Source organism: Pleurodeles waltl, chromosome 5 (genome assembly GCF_031143425.1).
Source record: "Pleurodeles waltl isolate 20211129_DDA chromosome 5, aPleWal1.hap1.20221129, whole genome shotgun sequence".
NCBI lineage: Eukaryota > Metazoa > Chordata > Amphibia > Caudata > Salamandridae > Pleurodeles > Pleurodeles waltl.
This window is the reverse complement of record NC_090444.1, coordinates 762,917,977-762,939,251: the sequence shown is the minus strand read 5'-3', so window position 1 is coordinate 762,939,251 and position 21,275 is coordinate 762,917,977.

Sequence of the window (21,275 nt, the reverse complement as noted above, 5' to 3'; positions counted from 1 at the left end):
GATAGCAGATTTCAGGTCAGTCTCCAAATGGGCACAGAGCTCTGTGATTGTGGCCCTGTCCATTCTATAGGTGAGTATTATGTGCCTGTCCTCCACTGTAGCCAAGTCCACCAGGGGTCTGTACCCAGGGTAAGTCTCCATTACCTAATCATCTGCAGCAGTAGGTAACTAAGGGACAAAAGAGTGAGGAGGCTGTCACAAACTGAGCAATGGAGCCACAACAGCAGTCCGCAATGTGCAAACATGTTATGGGACAGTGTAATTTGTCAAGTATGTGCCTATTTATCCTGTGACGCAGCATTAATCCATAGGCCTGTTCCTCCCTCCCCCTGAAATGGCATCCGCCTGTCCTGTGTGGAGGAACAGGTGGAAGTGAGGTAATGGCGCTGACGTTGTGAACCGTGGCGGTAGGTGGTCGTGAGCTGCTGTGCAACTCCTCATTGGTTATAATTGGGCCCTGTGTGGTATAGTGGCCAATGGTGATCTACGCCGGTGGTGATGGTATGCACTGCCGTGGATGTGACTGTCATTTTCTATCAGATTCCTCAAGTGTCTCCTGACCTTCCATAGGAGAGGACCTACACTGCATTTGCTGCTGTGACCTGTGTCTGGAACCTACCATGGCCTGTGTGACCGGGGAAAGCATCCCAGCCTTCACTTCGGAGGAGTTGGGGTGACTGGTGGATGGGGACCTACCCCAGTACAGACTGCTGTGTGGGCCTCCAGACCAACAGGTGAGTACACTGCGGGCACGATGCATGTGGCATGAATGCATGGAGTTGTTTGTGAAGGCATCGTGTTAGGGCATGGGTGGATGTCCTCTTGGCGGTGTACACGTTGTGTGCTGGGCTAGGTGTGTGCCAATGGTGATGGAAACGGGTGTGGAGGACCATTTGTGTTACTGGCTGGACTGTTTGTCTAATATTATTCTCTTGTCTGGATTGCCTCTGCAGGTCAGCGCTCATCAAACGAAGGTTATATGGCGTGTCATTGCCAAGGAGATGCAGACCTTGGGAGTATTTGGCAGGCGGAGCACCCACTGTCACAAACGGTGGGAGGACCTGAGACGCTGGGCACGGAAGACGGCAGAGGCCCAGCTGGGGATGGCCTCCCAATGAGGAAGGGGTGCCTGTCGGACCATGACCCCCCTGATGGCCCGCATACTGACTGTGGCCTATCCTAAGCAGGATGGGCACTTGAGGGCCTCACAGCAGCCACAAGGGAATGAGTACGGTGGCGATCATTGAAGCTCACGGTTGAAGGGGTGGTATCCGGGTAGTGGTTGTGTGTCACTGGGTGCCCCTAGGCCAGGCCAGACATAGCAGCGTAGGTCCTCTGGTGGCTAAGGGTCTGAAGGGGAAATACTGCTTACCTAGCTTGTTAGCATTCACTACTGGCCAGGGTACCGCTCCTCATTCCTTGTTGAGTATCCATTTCACTGGTAGTGCAATACATAGTGCATAGGCCTGTTCCCTGCGTGTGAGGATGCTGTGTACGCCAACGGTGGTGTTGGTGCAGTCATAGACACGATGTATCCTTTGTCTCTCTCCCCCCATTCTTGTTTTGTCAACTTGTCCTTATGTGCATTAGCATCATCTTGCGGAGGAGCAAAGGCACCAGCGACAGAGGGAGCTGCATCCCACAGGACCCTGGAGGCAGAGTCCACCGACGCTGAGGGCACCAGTGGGACAGAGGGCGAGGAGAGCACCACGACGGAGACTGAAGGGGACAATACAGACTGTGATACCTCCTCCGATGGGAGCTCCCTGGTGGTGGCGGACACCTCTGTGACCACCCCAGTTGCAGGTACAGCCGCCACCCCCGTCCCAGCACCGCCCTCCCAGTAGCCCCTCAGTGAGTTGCCCGGGCCCGCTCACCCAGGAGTGTGGGCATCTCCTTCGCCCTGGGTACCTCAGGCCTTGCCCCAGGTAGTCCTGCTGCCCTTAGTGAGGAGGCTATTGACCTCCTGAGATCAATCTCTGTAGGGCAGTCAACCATTGTGAATGCCATCTAGGGGCTGGCAGCCCAGATGCAGCAATCTAATGCATTTCTGGAGGGCATTCACTGTGGATTGGTGGCCCAACAGAGATCGATCCAGGCTCTGGCCTCCTCCCTAATCGCAGCCTTTTTCCCTGTTTGAACCACCCCCCTCCAACTTCCACTTCCAAGTTCCATTCTGCTCAACCCCAACCCATCCCAAGCACATATCCAGATGAGCATGCACATAAGACAGCACCCAGGAGTGTCACAGGCAAACACAAGCTCCACACTTAATCCCACAGGCACTCACACAAACACCATCCAGTTGCAGACACAACAAAATATACTATTTCCACTGTCTCCCCCTCCTCCTCCTCCTCCACCTCCCACCCAGTTACCTCCACACTCACACCTGCATGCACTACATCATCATCCACAACCAGCATCATCACCTCACCAAGCAGGATACACACCTCACTGGCAGACACCTCCACAACATCCATGCACACATCCCCTGTGTCCTCTCCCCCGTGTCTGTCCCCCTCCTAAAATACAAAAAACGCAAGCACTCAGATACCCAACAGCCATCCACCTCACAACAGCATACAGCCCATGCACCTGCACCCAAATCCAGCAGACACCTCCAGCAACCACTCCCTCATCCTCCACTCTCATTACTCCTCTTTCTTCCCACCCCAATGTCCTTAAAATGCTCTTCTTTCCCAGATTGACCTCTTCTCTACCCCTACCCCCTTCCTGCACGTGTGGCCAGGGTAGCAAGGACCCAGCCAAGCACCTCAGCCAAACAGTCCACGGGCCCAGTTTTAGCAGCACCTACTCATGGTTGAAAGGATTCCAGGCCACAAATACTGAAGGGGAAGGAGCCTGCACCAGCTACAAAGAAGGGGAAAGAGCCTGTACCAGCCACAAAGAAGGGGAAGGACCCTGCACCAGCAGCTGTCACGGAGCCCCCACCGCCAACAATGGTTGTACAGCCATCAGAGAGTGCAGGGGCTGAGCAGGAGCCTCCCCCAATCCCCACCACAGTGCAGCCATCGGAGGGTGCAGGGTGCAGGGGCTGAGCCAGAGCCTCCCACAACCACCACCACCACAGTGCAGCTGTCACCGCTGGTGGATACCATATAGTCCAGCCTCCCTGGGCTGCTGTGTGGCCTGCCCCCACCAGAACCAGAGACTGTGGCCTTGCACTCCCCAGGACCAAGCATAGGGCATGTTGCCCCCTTCAGAACCAATGGGCAAGTCACCCACTCCAGAGACTGTGGCCTTGCACTCCCCAGGACCAAGCACAGGGCATGTTGCCCCCTCCAGAACTAGTGGGCAAGCCACCCACTCAAGAGACTGTGGCCTTGCACTCCCCAGGACCAAGCATAGGGCATGTTGCCCTCTCCAGAGCCAGTGGGTATTCACCCACTTGAGAGACTGTGGCCTTGCACTCCCCAGGACCAAGCACAGGGCATGTTGCCCCCTCCAGAACCAGTGGTTTTGTTTCCACATCCTGCTGAGGTGTCCCCCCTGAGGTGCCTGCCTATTTGCCAACTGATGCCCCTGCAGGGTACTCTCTGTATCGAGGCAGGATTCGAGTGGGGTCTTGGACTTTGCCCTCTGGCCCTGTGAACTATGGACTGGGCAGTGTCCCTTTTGTGTACATTTGTACATATGTGTTGCATTGCCACATCGACTTATTAATTTTGATGTTGATCTTTTTACAATCACTTTAGTAAATTCCCGTTGTCCTTGCATTATTCTGCAGATTATTGGGGACAAATTAATTTTCTTGTGCAGCTGGTTGTGTGTACGGTGTGTGTGTGTGGGGTGTGTGTTGTGCGTGTGTGTGTCACTCTCGTTTTCCTCCCACCCTCCCACCCTCCCTTGTGTGCTAGGCATCTGTACTCACCATTATTGTCTTCGCCGGCGTTGGTGTTCCAGGTGGAGCATGACTTAGAAGATCATCAGGAAAACTTTAAATTCTGGTTCCATGGCGGCGTAGTTCTTCCCTGTGTCTCCAACGGTGAGTTCTTCGACTTTTATGCTCTGTTTCAGCCAGCCTTTTGATTGTGTTGGTACAGCCCCGGAAAAGGTGGCAGGTTGAAGGGTCAAAATATGGTGGACGGTACTTTGTATTCCACCTGGCTGTAGGTGGCTACCGCCGTGGTGACTGTTGTTTCCGCCCTGGCAGTCGGTGTGGTACATTGGCTGTCTTTCGGAGATTTCACCGCCATGGTCATAATTTGGCGGTAGTTACTGCCAGCCTGTTGGAGGTATTATTGCCACTTTATCACCGACCTCCACTCAATTTCCTAAGGGGAGTACGTCAATTTATTTGTGTGAACTTCGTGGACAATGGACATCTTAAACTTCTTCCATGCCAAGGATCATGTTTATGAGTTATGAGCCACTTGTACCACAGTGGCATCACTTTTTGTGATGCAGTGGTGGAGCAGACCTTGCAACCATCTCACTTTGCATGACTTTGAATGGCCTCATATATATTGAGTAAGGCGAGGCAGTGCAAATCTCTGCATTGCATTACTCTGTGTAAGGGAGGCATTCCATATTTCCAAAGAAGGCCCATGGATTTAGATGCATCCCCAGATTTACAAGAACCTGTATACATGGGGATGCACCAAAGCCTTTTGCCTCCTTTTGTCCTCATTCAATGTGTGCTGCAGGATGAGTGGTGAAAGTGATGTTACTTCATGTTTATTTTTCAGCTTTCACCCTATGTGTGTAATGGTTACAGTAGGTATGAGCTCTAGTCTCATTAGAACAATTGTAAGGCTGATGTATGAGGGTGTTTTGATTAATAAATGCACTTACAAAATCATGACTAGTCTACAAAGTACAAATGCAAAAACAGCAGATGATGGACGATGAGAACAGTCCAGCCTGACCTACCAAGCCAGGTCTTCCCTGGACCAGAATCAAACATCCTGGGACCAGTTTCAGGATATCAGCCTTCATCACCAAGCTAACTTGAATCTGGTGGCATAGCAAGCACGGGACCTACGTCTGGCCATACCCTTCCCACTTGGGGTGACAAATGCAAAAACAACAGATGAAGTACAGAATTCAGAACAAATCAGACATTCACCCCCAGTCACAGATCTGTGTTTAATCCTTCAGTTTTTTTGCTTGCCATAAAATCCCAGTTTGGACCCAGCCATATGCAAATCAGTCTTGACGCTGTTCCCCGTGGGAACAGTCCATCCCGAACGGCTAGGCCAGGTCTTCCCTGGAAAAGAAACAAGCATCCTAGGACCGGTTTCAGGGTATCACCTTCGTCAGCCAGGCTAGCTTGCTAAAACGGACATCATAAATGTTGTATCCAATGAGGAAGGACGGGCTGGCACAATGTCTGGTGTTGGTGTGTGAGGGATTTGGATGTTGAATGCTATCTCATGCATAACTTTTGTGTGTATTTGTTTATATGTTGCATAACATATTTTGGGGGTCATGAAGAAAAGGCTGACTTTGTGAAACTTGTCTTACTCAGAATGATACAAACATGTCAAAGAGGACCTGCATATCTTCAATGCAGTGGCAAATATGTCATTTAGAATTTCTAGATCAAAGTCCTAACTATGTACATGTGGTTACCGGTATACAGAATAAACAAAGCTGTCTTGACATACTAAATTAGTCATACTTTATGATGTACTCTAGGAATATCCCAATATTTTGAATCATAGCTTTGACAAGGTCATATCTAAGGCCTTTCTTGTATCTATACGCCCTATTTTGCAGTTATGTATATTTTTCAAACCCCTTGTATAGACTGGTTCCCCTGACACTTCCTGATGTGTTATATTTATTTTCCCTACCTCCTTCCAAGTCCCCTTGCCCAATCTGACTGAACATTCTATTTGATGTACTTTCTCCTTTTTCTATGGACAGGTTTAAAAAAATAATAATATCCCAGTTAAAATTTAAAAGTTCTACATCTCTATGTTGTGTGTTTCATTATATTTGCTGTATTCCAACTATTGAAGTTACATCAGTAGGTGTTTAGGTATGCTTTTCAACAAGATACCTTTGTACACAGATTGTACTCAGACGGTTCTACTAATATATACATCTTACACATAATTATCAATACATATATATGGCCTTCAACCAGATTAACCGATTGACCATCATCAACCATTACTCAGCTCAATTGAAATTAGGGTAGCTGTACGGGTGGTGGAGGTGTCTATACAGAGGTGGAGGGTGGCTGTGCAGGTGGTGGAAGTGCCTGGCCAGGGGATGAGGGTGGTTGTACAGGTGGGAGAGGTACCTGCACAGGGGGTGTGGGTACCTGTACAAGTGTGGAATGTGACAAAACTGGGGGTTATTGAAATTGGACACCATATTGATTCTCATCACTAGAGATCACCCTGCAATAACATACAGACGTGCTCCCAATATACAGGACAAGTTAGTGCACAGTCACTACACAATGAATAAGAAATCATGGCTTCAGAAACCTGTGTTTCACAAATGCCTTCAGTGTAAAGTCTGCAAGATAGCAATCAACAAACAGGAATATTACACTAGCAATGGTCAAAAAAGTAAATTTACCTTCTATATAAATGAATGTCCATGCACATTAGAATACATAGGTAGCACCATCTGTGAAACCAAAAAAAGGAATTTTAGAACACATTGTCCTGTAACTTCTCATTGTCCTAATAGAACTACTGGATTTGGGTGGCAGAATTACTTGAATTGTAGGGTACTGAGTACAATCCCACACCACGTGACACCTGTTGGCATATTCTGGGTTTTTCCGGCAAACTAGCGGGGATAATTGTGGCAACCGGGCGCATGACATAGAGGACTCCTCAGGGGAATCGTGGTCAATCAGATCTCAACCCTGTCTCTCAGTTACATTAGTCTCACACAGGCAAAGACAAACAGAAGCATAGTTCAATAAGGTTTATTGAAGTACCTGCTTCTTTGATGAAATGGCATGTATTTCAATAACTAGGATGATAAAACACACTAAAAGCTAAATTGTGACAAGGAGTGTGAAACACAAAAACCATCATACTGTCACTAGGAATAATATATTTGTTTCCTACCTAAGCTATGTTACAGCACAGTGTGGTAAGCCCAAATCCACCCTTCAAGTTTCACCCCTGGGAAGACATCATTCCCCACACATGAGCAAGAAAGCATGTTGTCTAAAAAGACACCATCCCCATGTAGGCCAGGGATTTGGCAGTCTAAGCAATCAGCTGTAGCGAAGACGTTCAGCAATCAGCTTGCAATCTCAGTCTTCTAGCTGGAATCTTCCTCCAAAGTGTATGGGATGGAGAAGTGTTTTATAATAAAACAATGGATGTTCTAAGAAAAATTTCCCCACGTAAGGATGTGTATGTTTCTGTGAATGCCTGAGTCACAGCGTAACACTTTTGCTGGCAATCCTATCTAACTGCAGCCATGAGGAAAGCACAAAGTGAAATGAATGCATTGCTAAGAACATGATGCTTTCCTAGGTGAAGAACAACGAGACAGAGAAAATAAAACAACAACGCAAATGTGGCTCAGGCTAGAAAAATAAAGTGATGCTGAATGAAATGTAACTGGGCTAAAGTGCACAGCGGCAGGCGTAGTTTGCTAAAATAACATGTTTGAAACCTTGCTAAAACAGCTATACAAAACATAAGGGCCACCAACCATACTGATCGCAGCAATGCAGTTGTAAAACATATGTAAGAGAAGCATGAATGTGATTAGATGCGTATGTGACATGATGTGATTGATCAAGTGTCAAAATCAGAAAGAGGTGGTGACATGGAAAAAATATTAAGATAGAAAGAATCCAGATACAATTTATCACTCCAAACTTTAAATCCCTGAGGATTGAATCAGGATGAAGAATTGCACATACATTTCTAATTCTCGCAAACTCACAAATCAGGCGTTGCAGAAAAACTATGGTAACCTTATAAATATCAAAACAGACAGTGCAATTTTATGAAGCCAACAGATATTTCTTGGGAACAGTCATTCATGCCAATTGGGTGGAAATATACAAATCATATAACATATGATTAATGTTTAGCTATTGAGGTCTAAATTCCAAAAGGGAAGAGATAACAAGAGCAATAGACATGAGAAATTAAATCAATAAGAACGAGGACGGAATTACAGAATTATAAATAAAAAAACTACGATACCCAGAATGCACTCTTAAGAATATAAGCACATATAAGATAGAAAGCAGAAGTGTTACAAATATCAATTAGTATTGAGTGTGTTTTTTTAATTTACATTGAATACACAGTCATTAAAACAGTGCCAATTCATAGGATCAACCTAAATGATCATGTAATTCAGCAGGCAAGTCAAAAGGAATGATGCCTGACGAAGATCGGCCTCGAGTGAATGGGACTACAAGTGGTTATAATACAGTAAGCGCTGTGATTTGGAATTAGAATTTCAATTATCATATCTTCCTTCTTAAGTACACATGTATTTAGCACATGCAAAATATAGGGACCTGTGTTTAAAAGGTTTATTTTCTTTTGGAATTTTATTGAGTTGATTGGTAACACACAGTGGTGAAAAAGGAAAAAGGGCAAATTGTTTTGCACATTAAGCACTAAGACACAACACAAAAAACTATCCCGTGATCAAGATTGTGAGACCGAAACGCTTCAGGTTTTTGTGGTCTTTGAACAAAATAAAATTTACCAGGTGTAATACCATGAGTGTGTTCCATGTGCTTTCTTTAGTGACATGAAGAAAAAAAAAGAATAAGAATATTTACAGCGTTTGCCCAGCCGAAGGATACGCACCCCCACATTTAAAGAAAAGAGTGCCATAATGCTACTTGGGCTTCAAAGCAATTAATATGGATATGTATAATTGTCAATCAAGATCTGGGTAACGTTCATTCTTCTCCCCACCACTCCCGGGACAACAATGCCCATTGTGGACTGGGTGGTCGGGCGTTTGTGCTGCGTAATTTTTGTGTGGCTTCTATTCCCCTTATAGATAAACAACATCATAGTCTATTTTACCTGACACTGGAAAAGTTTTTGTACATCACACATCCTGAAGTCATGTATATCAATGTTCACCTGTATGTTATTATAAAGGTAGAGGGGGCAAAGTAAAAATCAACATTTGGCTAGGATCACACACCTTGATCAAGTGGAGATACTGGGAAGATCCTCATCTTTACTGGTTTCACATTGTACAGTTCTACCACCAGATATATATGTTCCAACTCCCCCACATCCACCTTACCAGCCCAAACCCTTCACCCTCAGCACAACCCTGCTGGCATCAGCGAGGACCTCATGCACTGCATGTACAATCAATTTTGGGCCCTTGAATTTTGTAAGTAAGTATCCATGAAATGGTCTTTCAAACTGGTTGTTTATACTCCTCTTCATCAGAGACAATATGAGCAATTAGGTACGCACCATACTCACTTACCATACATTTTGAGTAATCCTTTCATTAGGCAATATGTGATGAATTGGTATACTGTTAAGAATCATATGTGAACATATGGAGATGAGAGACAACAGTGATATTAGACACACACCACATACAGCTGACATTTAGTCCACTTTTTAGGAGCATGAGCATTTGGTAAAGTCATTATTAAGTTTATTTACCAGGGTCATCCAGTGTGTGATGCCTGATCAGATGTCACATCCACATGTATAGCAGAGATTGCTGTGTGCTGTGGTTTTCTGGACAATGTCACAGCGCCTACAATGATAGGTGTTTTTTCAGTTTACATTCAAGTTAACACATGTGATGCACAATATTACCTGGTTCAGTTTAAAGGTTTGGGGCTGCTGATGTATTCTATGTAATAAATTTATGGGTTGTCTGATCACATTGTAGGAGTTTGGACTCTTTCATGGCCATATTTACGTACCAATTTGTGCTGGTTTTATGTGTAGATGTGCCCCATGATGTTGACTACCTACTGGGGCAGAGACCTCTGCTGCAGTAGGTGGCTGTACTCTGGCTGGATGCGGAAATAAAATGAAAAAGTCACCAGACATAACCAAAACATGTTGAATATGTGCAACTTGTCACATCTTTACACACTTGCAGTAATGGTAAGTGAACGAGGCACATTATCTATTGCCATTTACCAATGCTATGTGAATAAACCAGCAGTGATTGGCTACTGTTTGGACTGAGGAATTTGAAGTTGCCATTTCCGTCACAAAGGATTCTGGGACTTGAAGTGCAATGGACTAAATGTGACTAAATGGGACAACAGCCATAGTCACATTTGTAGTACATCACAGACAATTATCATTTAGTGACAGTGCCTGATTCACCACATATTTCCTGGCACCACATTGAGGTCATCACTCACAGGCAGCCCATGGAGCAGGTGGGGATGGATGCTGGTGAGGACATCACTCTCAAGTGGTGTGAGATGGAGGCGGGTTCCAGTTGGTCCAGCAGGGAGAGCTCTGGCCTCCTCTATCTTGCTGTACTCCTCCTTCACCTGCCTCTTCTCATCCTGCCACTTTTTCTTGAGGTCTGTGCCTGTACAGGCATCCTCCCCATATGTAGTAACTACAGTAGCCAAATGCTGCCATACTGCTGTCCTCTGTGTGGCACTGCTGCTGTAGGGGGGAGACCATGCACTCTTTTATAGTGCTTCACTGTGAAATTGAATATCATGGTGGTCTCCTCCTCAGTATAATTGTTCTTCCTCCTCAAAGGTAGCATGTTGTCAGATTCACCAGGCACAGGGCAGGCAGGTACAGTTTCAGTGTGGAAAGACCAGCCTCAAATGTGTGCTGCTTTTTTGTGGTTTTTAGTGCAGGTTTGCAGGTAGTATTAATTGACAGCAGGTTTATGAAATTATAATTAATCTGCTCTGAGTGCAGATATTCTGACCTGAGTGTGGAGATTCCACTCCAAAAGTAGATTCTCTGCACCGAGTGGAAATGTAAAGGTACTAGTCGTAAATGCCCTTTGTGAATACCGAAAGCTGTAAATTTAGACTTTAGGTCTGTTTAGACCAAAGTCTAAGTTTACCTTTGTAAATTGGGCCCACACACCCACCCACACACATATATATATAGTCACTGAAAAAAACAAATGTTAAAGGGACGCCATAGTTATGTTCTGAATCTACTTGCACAAAACCATAGAAATTCAGCAGTTATAGTAAGGGCTCTTTCACGTAACTATAACTCATACCCTAAGGTAACTATAACTCACACCTTGTCTTTTTTTTTTTAATTGCCACAAATTCACCATATTTCTAATTCGCTGCATTTTTAAAAAAAATGCTTTTTTGCTGGGGGGGGGGGGGGGGGGGGGTGTCCCTGGAACCCCCCCCCCCACCAGAGCTAAGGGGTCAAGGTGTCTCAACCCTAGTCCCTTTTTTATTTTTTTTAACTTGTTTTCTGGGACTCGGCTTATGCCGAGTCCCAAGATGGCTACCAACACTTCCTGATTTGAAGGTTGTTGGAAAGTGGATTATTGGTAAGGGCAGGTAAGTACTAACACTTAGTAATAGGCCACAAACCTTCACTCAGGTCCAGTTAGGTCTCAATAAATTAAGCCCATCCCCACCCTTGGTAGTCTGGCAAAGAGCGACAAGGCTTAACTTAGGGGACAATTGTGTAAAGCATTTAAAAATCAGAAAACATTAAATAAGTAAAACACAAAATACAATTAAAAATTCAACACCAATTTATAAAAATAGATTATATTTCTATCTTTACAACGACACCAAAATGATTAACATCAGGTAAGAGGAACCAGAGATATGATTTTTTTTTTAAATTAATGTTTTCTAGAGCATAGACTCAACCAGCGCTCAAAGGGTTAAAAAAGGTCACACTAAACAGGGACAAAGTCCAGAGTTTAGGCCACTCATGAGGTAACACTGTTACACTTACTTTCAGAAGTGTTTCTTGATTCAGGAAAGTGGTCCAGAGCACTAGCCAAGGGTTCAGAGGCTCTGGTTTGCCGCTTGCTGTCTGGGACTACAACTCCCACAATGCACCTCTTCAACTTATGAAGTTACTCCAAACGTCTCCAAACTTCTGGATTTGTTTCCAGTGGTCCTTTTTGGCTCCTTGAATTGTCCACAACTTGATCCAAGGTTCCAGAAGCTCTGAGTGGCTCCTTGTGAGTTGGGACAACAATTCCCAGATTTCACCAGGTCAGAATCCTCAAAGGGCCCCTGGATGCTGGTCAGCTGGGCCATTCTTGCAGGATTTGATGTAGGGGACTCTGGGTAGCTCCTTTGTACCTGTAGCAAACAGGGAGTCCCTTCCTGAAGCAGTAGAAGACAGGCAAAGTCCTTTTAGTGGTGAAGCCCAAGTGTGCAGCTGGTGCAGTCCTTCAGAGTGACGTGTCCGGGTCAGGGGTCTAGCAGGGCAATCCTTCTTCCTCTTTGTCTTGTTCCTTGTAGGGATCTGAGGTGTGAGTAAAGCTCTGCCATATTTATTCTTGCTCCTGGGGTGTAAAGTAGAGGGGCCTGACTGTCCAATCACAGGCAGGCTCCTTCCCCCTTTGACGACCACTTCCTGGGAAGTGTGGCAAAAGTCAATCCCATGGAGCAACATTCTTCAAAAATCCAACACGCCTGAAACTTATTTTTGGAAGTTAGATCTGGCTGAGCCCAACCACTTCTGTGGCTAAAAATTCTAGACACACTCCTATCCTGCCCTCTCCTTATCTCATCAAGAGGACACCTCATTTTCTGGGGTTGCAGGAAATGGTGGAGGTCCTGAGCTGTTCCAAATCTCCTTCCCTGCATTTGGAGACCAGTTTGGCTGCTCTCCCCCATCCTGTTTCACCATCTGCTGAGGTAGATCTCCTCCCACTAGGCACATCCTTTGTGTTCAGCCCAGGCCACTTCACAACTCATCAAGGCAGCTTGGCCAATTAGAGAATGACACTACAGAGCTGAAGTTGGCAACTTTCAGATAGAGTTTTAAAAATCTTTATCTTAACTAGTTATATTAAATCCAACAATAGCAAGTTGTGGGATTTATTATAACAATTAATTTTATACCAAACTCAAGCTATCTGACTCTTATGGGGACTTTGTTAATGAAAATAAAGTCTCCCCATTTTAGCCTATGGAGGCCATTCACTACAGTGAGGGATTTTTTTTGTGGCTATTTTACCTCACCAGGGCTTATAAAACAATTTGTGTAAGTTCCCTGCTTATAGTTACATGGCATCCAACCCTAGGGGCACTTAGGGCACAACTTAAGGGTGACTTACATGTAAAAATAAGGTAGTGTAAGACTTTGAAAGTACTTTTAATTCGAAAGTTGATTTTGCATAACATGCTAGTTTAAAAGCAGCCAGCAAGGCAGGCCTGCCTTCAAAATGACACTGGGGACCTCTGCAGTGCACATATGGGTGCATACCTATACTGGGGCTCCTAAACCTACCTGCCCTACTATATACTAGGGACTTATGGGTAGGTTGATTCTGCCAATTATAATTAGCCGAATTTGCAAACTCATTTTACACTGAGCACAGGACCTGGGACTGGTTAGCAGTAGCTAGGGCACTATCAGTCAGGAAAACACCAACAAAAAGTGAAAAATGGGGGCAAAAAGTTAAGTGGCCTCTGCAATCAGCCTTGTTTTCTCACAAAGGTCCTATGGGAATTAACATGGGAAAGGCAGCTTCCACCCCCTTTTTCCGGCCCTGCCTGACAAATCACCCCAACACTTTCCATTCGCCAGACCACTTTTTTTGGGATCATTTCTTGAACATTTGCCAAACAGCGCCAAAGATATAGGCAAGTAAAAAAGCACTTTTTCTATAGATTCACAGTCCATAGTCATAGTGGTGACTGCCACTAGATAATATATATATATATATATATATATATATATATATATATATATATATATATATATATGATTGAAAGCCACTTGGATACACACTATTACTCCAAGGAGTGTCTTGGTGCTCTGCAGCTCTGTATACAAGCCTTCTCTGCCAAGTGATTAGTCCTGATTAAGAAGACATTTTCAATTTGTTCCTAAACAAAGACGTTGCAGCAATGGATCATAAATCAAATGGAAGTTTGTTCCAGGCTGGTGGCCCTATAAAAAAGAAGGACCTTGCTCCAGCTCTGTAACACCTTATCCTAGAGATTGTGGCCAGGAAGGTATTGCCTGATTGCAGATGCCTTGAAGGGACATAAAAGCTAATTCTTGCCTTAAGATAACCTGCACCTGTGTAATGGATCAGCACAAGTGTTTTCAATACAGCTCTCTTCCTTATTGAGAGCCAGTGAAGAGCCCGCAAATACAGAGATGCTTGTGTTTTTAGAGGCAGTCCCAGAAGGGCTCGGGATGCTGCATTCTGGATCATCAGCAGTCTATTAATTAGATAGTCAGGGAGACTCAAGTACAGAGCATTTCTGTAATCCACCCTGGATGTTATTGGTGCCTGTACGAACAGTTTCCTAGCTGCGAAAGAAAGGAACTATAGGAACGTCCTAAAAATATGCATTTGGCCAAAATAGGTTCCCACCACCATTTTGACCTGAGGTTGGAAAGAGAGACAGTTGTCAAATTTGACACCCAATTTTTTTCTAAAGTTTCCAGGTGCCAGTGGGGCGGGGGGCAAGGGAGGCATCAGCAGGCCAGAAGAGGTCTGCCATGATCAGGGGCCTTCAGAACAGAGAATAGAAATTCATTTTTTTCTACATTGCGTTTCAGCTAATGGTGAATTAGCCATTGGAAAATGGCTTTTTTGACAGGTTTTGATAGTTTGATCAGGGAAGCTGGCCTCTCTGCCCCAGGAGAACATCAGCTTATTGTCATCAGCAGAAGAGATCATCTTTCCTCCTAAAGCCTGGGCAAGCAAAGCTAGTGGAGTGAGATAAATGTTAAATAATGTAGGACTCAAGGATGAGCCCTGTGGCACTCCTACTAGCTGTTACTCATAGCCTGATGGGAAGGGAGGAATCCAGGCCTCTTGACTTCATTACTCCTAAAAAGAGGCCAGTCAACCTAGGGCTTGACCCATTACTCCAATGGATTAGAGACGTGCTGGGAGTTTGGCATGGGGTACTGTATCGAAGGCTGCTAAAAGACCTAACATATTCAGCAGTGCCTTCCCCCAGCATCTGAAGTGCCTCTGATGTAGTCAGCAACATCTAATAGTGCTATCTCCGTGGTGAAATTGGGTCTAAAGCCCCGTTGACTAAGGTGAAACAAATCATTTCTTTTCAGGTACTGGGAGAGCTGCTGATTGCTGATTAACATGGTTCTCCAGTACTTTTGATAAAGATGGTAGACAAGATATTGTCCAGGGGGCTAATAACACTTACCCCTAAAGCCCTAAAGCCAGCATACTGGGGGGGCAGGGGGGCAGCTGGAGATCCAGACTTAAGGCTGCGTGTGTGTATATATATATATCTATCTATCTATATATATATATATACATAAATATATATAGATATATATATATATACATACATTTATATATATATATATATTTATATACACTACTGGTGGCTCTAGTAGGTAGTTATAGTTAGGACCTAATTTCTATAGGAAAAGTATTTTTTGAGGTGCTTATTTCTATGACACTATTTTACAAATCTTCATAACATTTTCCAAAATTTGTGTCCTGTAGGGTTTTGTTGCACATGGAAAGTTTCAGGACGATCCATCAAGCGAGGGCGGGGAAAAAGTGGGGATCAAAGAAAGTGCATTTCCCAAGTTGATTCCCATAGGGTCTTTAGATACGACTACAGGCCAAACCGCTGAACAGAATTACACCAACTTTGGCAGAAAGCTAGATCTTGGTGCGCAGATCACGCTTTTTGTAATTTGATAAAAATCGGTTCTGGAGTTTTAGAGATATTAAAGGTTAAAAAATAGAGGTATCATGGGATATGGGGGATCCGTGGACCCCAGAGATCTCAAGATGGGATCCGATTGCCTGGAAAAACTTCAACCAGGAAGTGTTGCCAGCCATTTTGGGATCTGGCTTCACCAAGTCCCAAATAAAACATTAAAAAAAGGGTCATAGGACTATCCCGAGCCCCTAGACTTGGTCCAAGGGTCCTTCTGGGACACCACCAGGGCTTAAAAAGTATTTTTTCAACAGTTACAGGAAAATCAGTGGATAGAGCCATGGATTTTCCAAAAATGTGTCAAAAAAACACAGGCTCCTTTGTTATTATTTTATTATGCCACTGGGTGGGCCAGGTACTGGGGTCATGTTCAAAGTTTAAATCAAGGAGATGGGCCCTCCTCCTAGGGCTTTTGGAAGCCCCTGGGGCCACCACCTCACCGGGTCTATGATCAGTTAATAAACGGGGGCTGCCTGGACTCCCCCTTTGCCCCAGAGACCACCACCTCCCCATGGCTAAACAACATGTATTGTTTGGGGGGCCGCATGGAGCCTCCCGGGCTCCGGGGACTGCCACCTTCCTGCAGCTGCAAACAAATTTAAGGAGTGGGTCCACAGGGACCACCCCTGGCCCTGGGGACCATCACCTCCCCAGAGCCATACAAATGTAAAAAAACTTGGAGGGGACACACAGCCTTCTTACTGGGCGATATGTGTGATCGTAGGGACCAGCACCCCCCCGGGTCAGTCTGTGCTTATCAAAGGAGGAGGCTGTGTGGCCCCTCTCCTGGAGCGATACGTGTCACTGGGGATCACCTCCCCCCCAGGACTGGCTTCTGCTACCTCCCGAGCTGCCCACCCTCGGGAGGTAGCTGTTTGCTTTTGCTTGGCAGGAGCTGTGACAGCTCCCATCAAGCAAAAGCAAACATAACTCCGCTCCCAAAAAGTAGGAGTGTTAAAACTGCTCTTGCTTTCTGGGAGTGGAGTTTTCACCTATTTCCCTGCCTGCTGCCATGCAGCCAGGGAAAGAGATGAGAAGATTGTTTCCACACACAGGGACTAGCATTTTCATCAGCTCACTGTGCGTGGGAGCAATGCCAGCTCCAGCAGGAGGCAAGGAGCAAGCTGGGACCACGAGGACCTTGTGGCTTCCTCTGCGGTCCCATCAAGGAGTAGTAGGCGGCCTGGGTGGAGCAAGGGCACCCACGAAGACGTGGCCAGGCCTTGAGGGATGAGGTCCCTGGGGAAAAAATCAGCCTAGGGAGAGGGACCATGTGGTGCCCCTCACATTTTAAAAATAAAAAAATGATCCCAGGGAGTTGGTGGTTCTCAGGGCCCAGGGGGTCCACACTGCCCACCCTAAGCATTTTTATTACCCAGGAGAGGTGGTGGTCCCGAGAGCCTGGGGTAGGACCAAGTGGCTCCCAAGAATTTATTTAAAGTAGCCCTCGGATGGGGGTCATGCTACCAACCACCGCCCCACACGGCCAAAGGCCCTGCATGCTGTGGAGATAGGTGCTCATAGGTCCAGCTCCTGCTAAGTCCCTATAACTCTTGCCCTAAGGTAACTATAACTCATGCCCTCACCATGCACTACTAATTACCCCCGATATTACAACACTCATGACATCGTTCAAAACAACATTGATAATATTACTGTAACATTTGCAGTAACGTTATTGTGGAGAAAACTGTGTGGCAGGGTTATAGCTACCTTAGGGCAAGAGTTATAGTTACTTGAAATACCGCTAACTATAACAGCTAAACTTCTATGGTTTTGTATGTTTAAATGTGAGCTTAACAATAACGTCCATGTAACTTTTGTTTTTTAAGCAAATTAATATATATGTACATATATGTAGTCATCAGTAGATAGATATAGTTAGGACCTCGTTTTTTTCATTGAAAAAGCATTATTTCACTTGCATATATATTTGGCACAGTCTGATGAATCTTTACTAACTTTTGCCAAAACAATTATGCCTAAGAATCTTGTTGTGCATGGGAAGTTTCTAGGTGATCTGTCAAGAGGGGCCAAAGAAAGGGGGAGATCAAAAAAGAGCATTTCATATTTGTATTCCTATAGGGATTTTGAACATAACTACAGCCCGAACTGCTGGACGGAATTACACCACATTTGCCAGAAAGGTAACTTTTGGTCTAGAAAGAAGCCTTTTTTTGCTATAAACCATTCAGTAGTTTTTGAAACATTAAAGGAAATCCAAGTTTGTAAATCTGGAGACGCAAATGCTTTGCAAATACTCCCGATCTCGTGCAGAGATCTGATTGACTGCCAACACTTCAACCTTCAACTACATGTATTTGTTAAAGTTATACTCCCTTTCTTTCAAATCCACTTAGCATTCCTTTATAAATTATCTAGCCTCCTATATTTCTGTCTCGTCCTCCTTACCATTCTGTTGTTGGAACAAACAGTACTGTGCCCAGGGTCCACTTCCCTATAACTTGCCACATTCTTTATGTCCTACCCAGCTTACAAATTGCAATCCCATCTTGTTATGTCGAACACATCTCACACAGTTTCTGCCTAAATGGGATCCAGGGTGCCACCCTCTGGGTTGACTACTTCATGCAAAGTGTGGCAAAAATCAATCCCAGAAAGCAATACTCTTTAAAAATCCAACAAGGGGAAAACCTCTCATAGAAGGTGAAAATCTGGCCGAGCCCACCTACTGGGGTGGCTAAGTTTCCCTAACATACCCCTTCGAGCTCTTCTCGCAATCTAATTACTTGGGCTTCCATCTGTCTGGAGGAGCAGGAAATGGGGGAGGTCTAGTTTCTGTCACAGGTGGCTTTCTGTCCTTTGAAAACTAGTTTGGCCACTATACCCCCATCCTGCCCTGCCTTCTGCCGCAGAAGTTCTCCTCCTACCAGATGTTTCCAGTGTTTCAGCCCAGGCCTCACTAAGGTAGCTTGGCCCAGGCTTCCAGAGACTGACCAATCAGGAAAGGTTACTACAGGGCTGATTGTGTTACCTTTCAGGAATAGTTTTAAACTTTGTCTGTACTAATTATAATAAATCCAACCTTGGCAAGTTGTTGGATCTATTCTAACTTTCAATTCAATGTCAAACATGGGATATTTATCTATTTTCTAGTGGAAAATAGACTTTCTTATTTTTAACTAACCTTCCCAGGGCTTAGAAAACATCTTTTATAAAGTCCCTGCTTATATTTACACTGCACCCAACCCTTGGAGTGCCTAGGGCAGACCTTAGGGGTGATATATGTAACAATAAGGTAGTTTGGGACTTTGGAAGTACTTTGAATTCCAAAGTCAAATTTGGTGTTAACCTATATTTAATGGTAGCCTGCAAGGTAGGCCTGCTTTTACAATGACAGCAGAAAGCACAACAGTGCACCCATGGATGCCCTAACTACACTAGGGTCCCTAAACCTACATGCCTACCATATACTAGGGACATATAGGTAAGCTGTCAGAGACAATTATAATAATGCCTAATTTGCATATGATATTTTAAACAGACCACTGTCCCTGGGACTAGTTAGCAGTGCCCAGGGCACAATCAGAGTGAAAAAACACCCATACCAGTTAAAAATGGGGGCAAAAAGAGGGGGAACTTCTGCAATCAGCCCAATTTTCTCACACCGTGGGCCTGTTGTGGGAGGAGAGGGTGGGACATTTATGCATTTTTGGTAAATTGAAACCAATAGAAGTGGTTATCATCATGAATATCTGTCTTTGCTTACTGGTTAGAAGAATAGAATCACACACAGTTAAAGAGGAAACTCTACCAATGCAATGATTACGGAAACTGTTCTTTTCAGCACCTGTCCCATTGCAAACCAAATGTCCCACTGTGACAATCACCGTCCACTTTCAAGTTTTTAGTATTTCCCCGATCTCCATTTTCATGTGTTGTTAACTATTCTACTTACCTTACCTCATCCAGTCCAGACCACCCCTTGCAAACAGTGTTGTAAAATAGAAATATGAATGACCATACCAAAAGTTTTTAAAGTTTTTAAAGTTCTCACATTTATTGCCAAGAGGTTCATTGTGCAAGCACTTATCACTTTGTGGTTAGACTATGGAAATGCCCTGTTTCTAGGCTCACCAAAATATGTTAAAAAAAAGCTGCAGGTGCTCCAGAACACGGCGGCGTGCCTTCTGTTTAACTTGCCCAGACATCACTCGGCAAACCTGCCCTCACGGCCCTGCATTGGCTTCGCATCGAACAACGACTGCAGTACAAGACTCTGCTGTATTCATAGAGCTCTTCACGCTAAGGGCCCCCTGCTCCTACAGGTCCTAGCTACTTTTTATGAACCTAAGAGACATCTTAGGTCTTCCTCAGCAGCACTGGCAGTGATACCACCTATAAAAAAGCCAGATGGGGCGGAAGATCTATGGCCTTTCTCGGTGCTAAGCTTTGGAACTCTCTGCCTTCTTCTCTTCGGCAGACTAGACATGAACTAACTTTCCGTCTGCTCCTAAAAACCTGGCTGTTTTAACATCAGTGCCTTACGCCTATCTGATCAAGATTTTTGCCGCAAATCGCTGGGAAGCCTGAGGGCAGCTATGCACTATATAAATCCTATATAACATAACATAACATAACATAACATAACATAACATAACATAACATAACATAACATGCATAACCTTCCCAACTGTGCTCAAAGAGACTGAGCAGCACTAACTCTCCCAATGTCAGTAGTATTTGTATACTACTTAGTGCCATTGCTCTACCCTTTGTAACTAGTGACTGCTAATCGGGGTAGTCAACATACAAAAACAACAATCTGTTAATCCTAACAGCTTCTTTTCTTGCCTGAGTAGGTAAAACAATGTCTGCTGCCTCTCCTTTGACTGTTCATACCTTAGTGCAGGGTTTTGTAAAGGGTCATCTTAATGCTAGTGGCGATGGATCAATGGCCCTAAAAGGGACAACATCACAGGGATTACAACAGGACATCAAAATTGAATCTGATGAAGTGAACAGGTGCATCACAGCAACCAAATGTACGAAAGAAAACAGATTGAGTGGAAAATCCAAGACTGAGACTACATGGCAAACAACAATCAGCAACATATTGTTGAGTTACTTACTAAAGTAAGGATAATGAACCTCTCAAGTCAAAGAAGGAGTTAGGAGGACTAAGTAGATGGTTAAATTCAATAGAATATATGGGACGTAGATTGTGGAAAAAAGTGCACACTACCTACCTTTGGAATATATTGTTGTATTTAAGTCTCTGCACTATGATGTTCCTTTATGCCTGGGTAGGTGGGGTAGAATGAGAAAATGTCAATTTTGGTACTCACCGACTTCTAACCACCACAATTGGTGATGCTTTAACCACTTCCACCCGAGCAATTTGTGAGCTCTGTTGAGGGTGAAAATAAACACTCAACACATCACACAATCTGGGGGAAGAGTGTTAGGGGTTTTATGAAAGGTT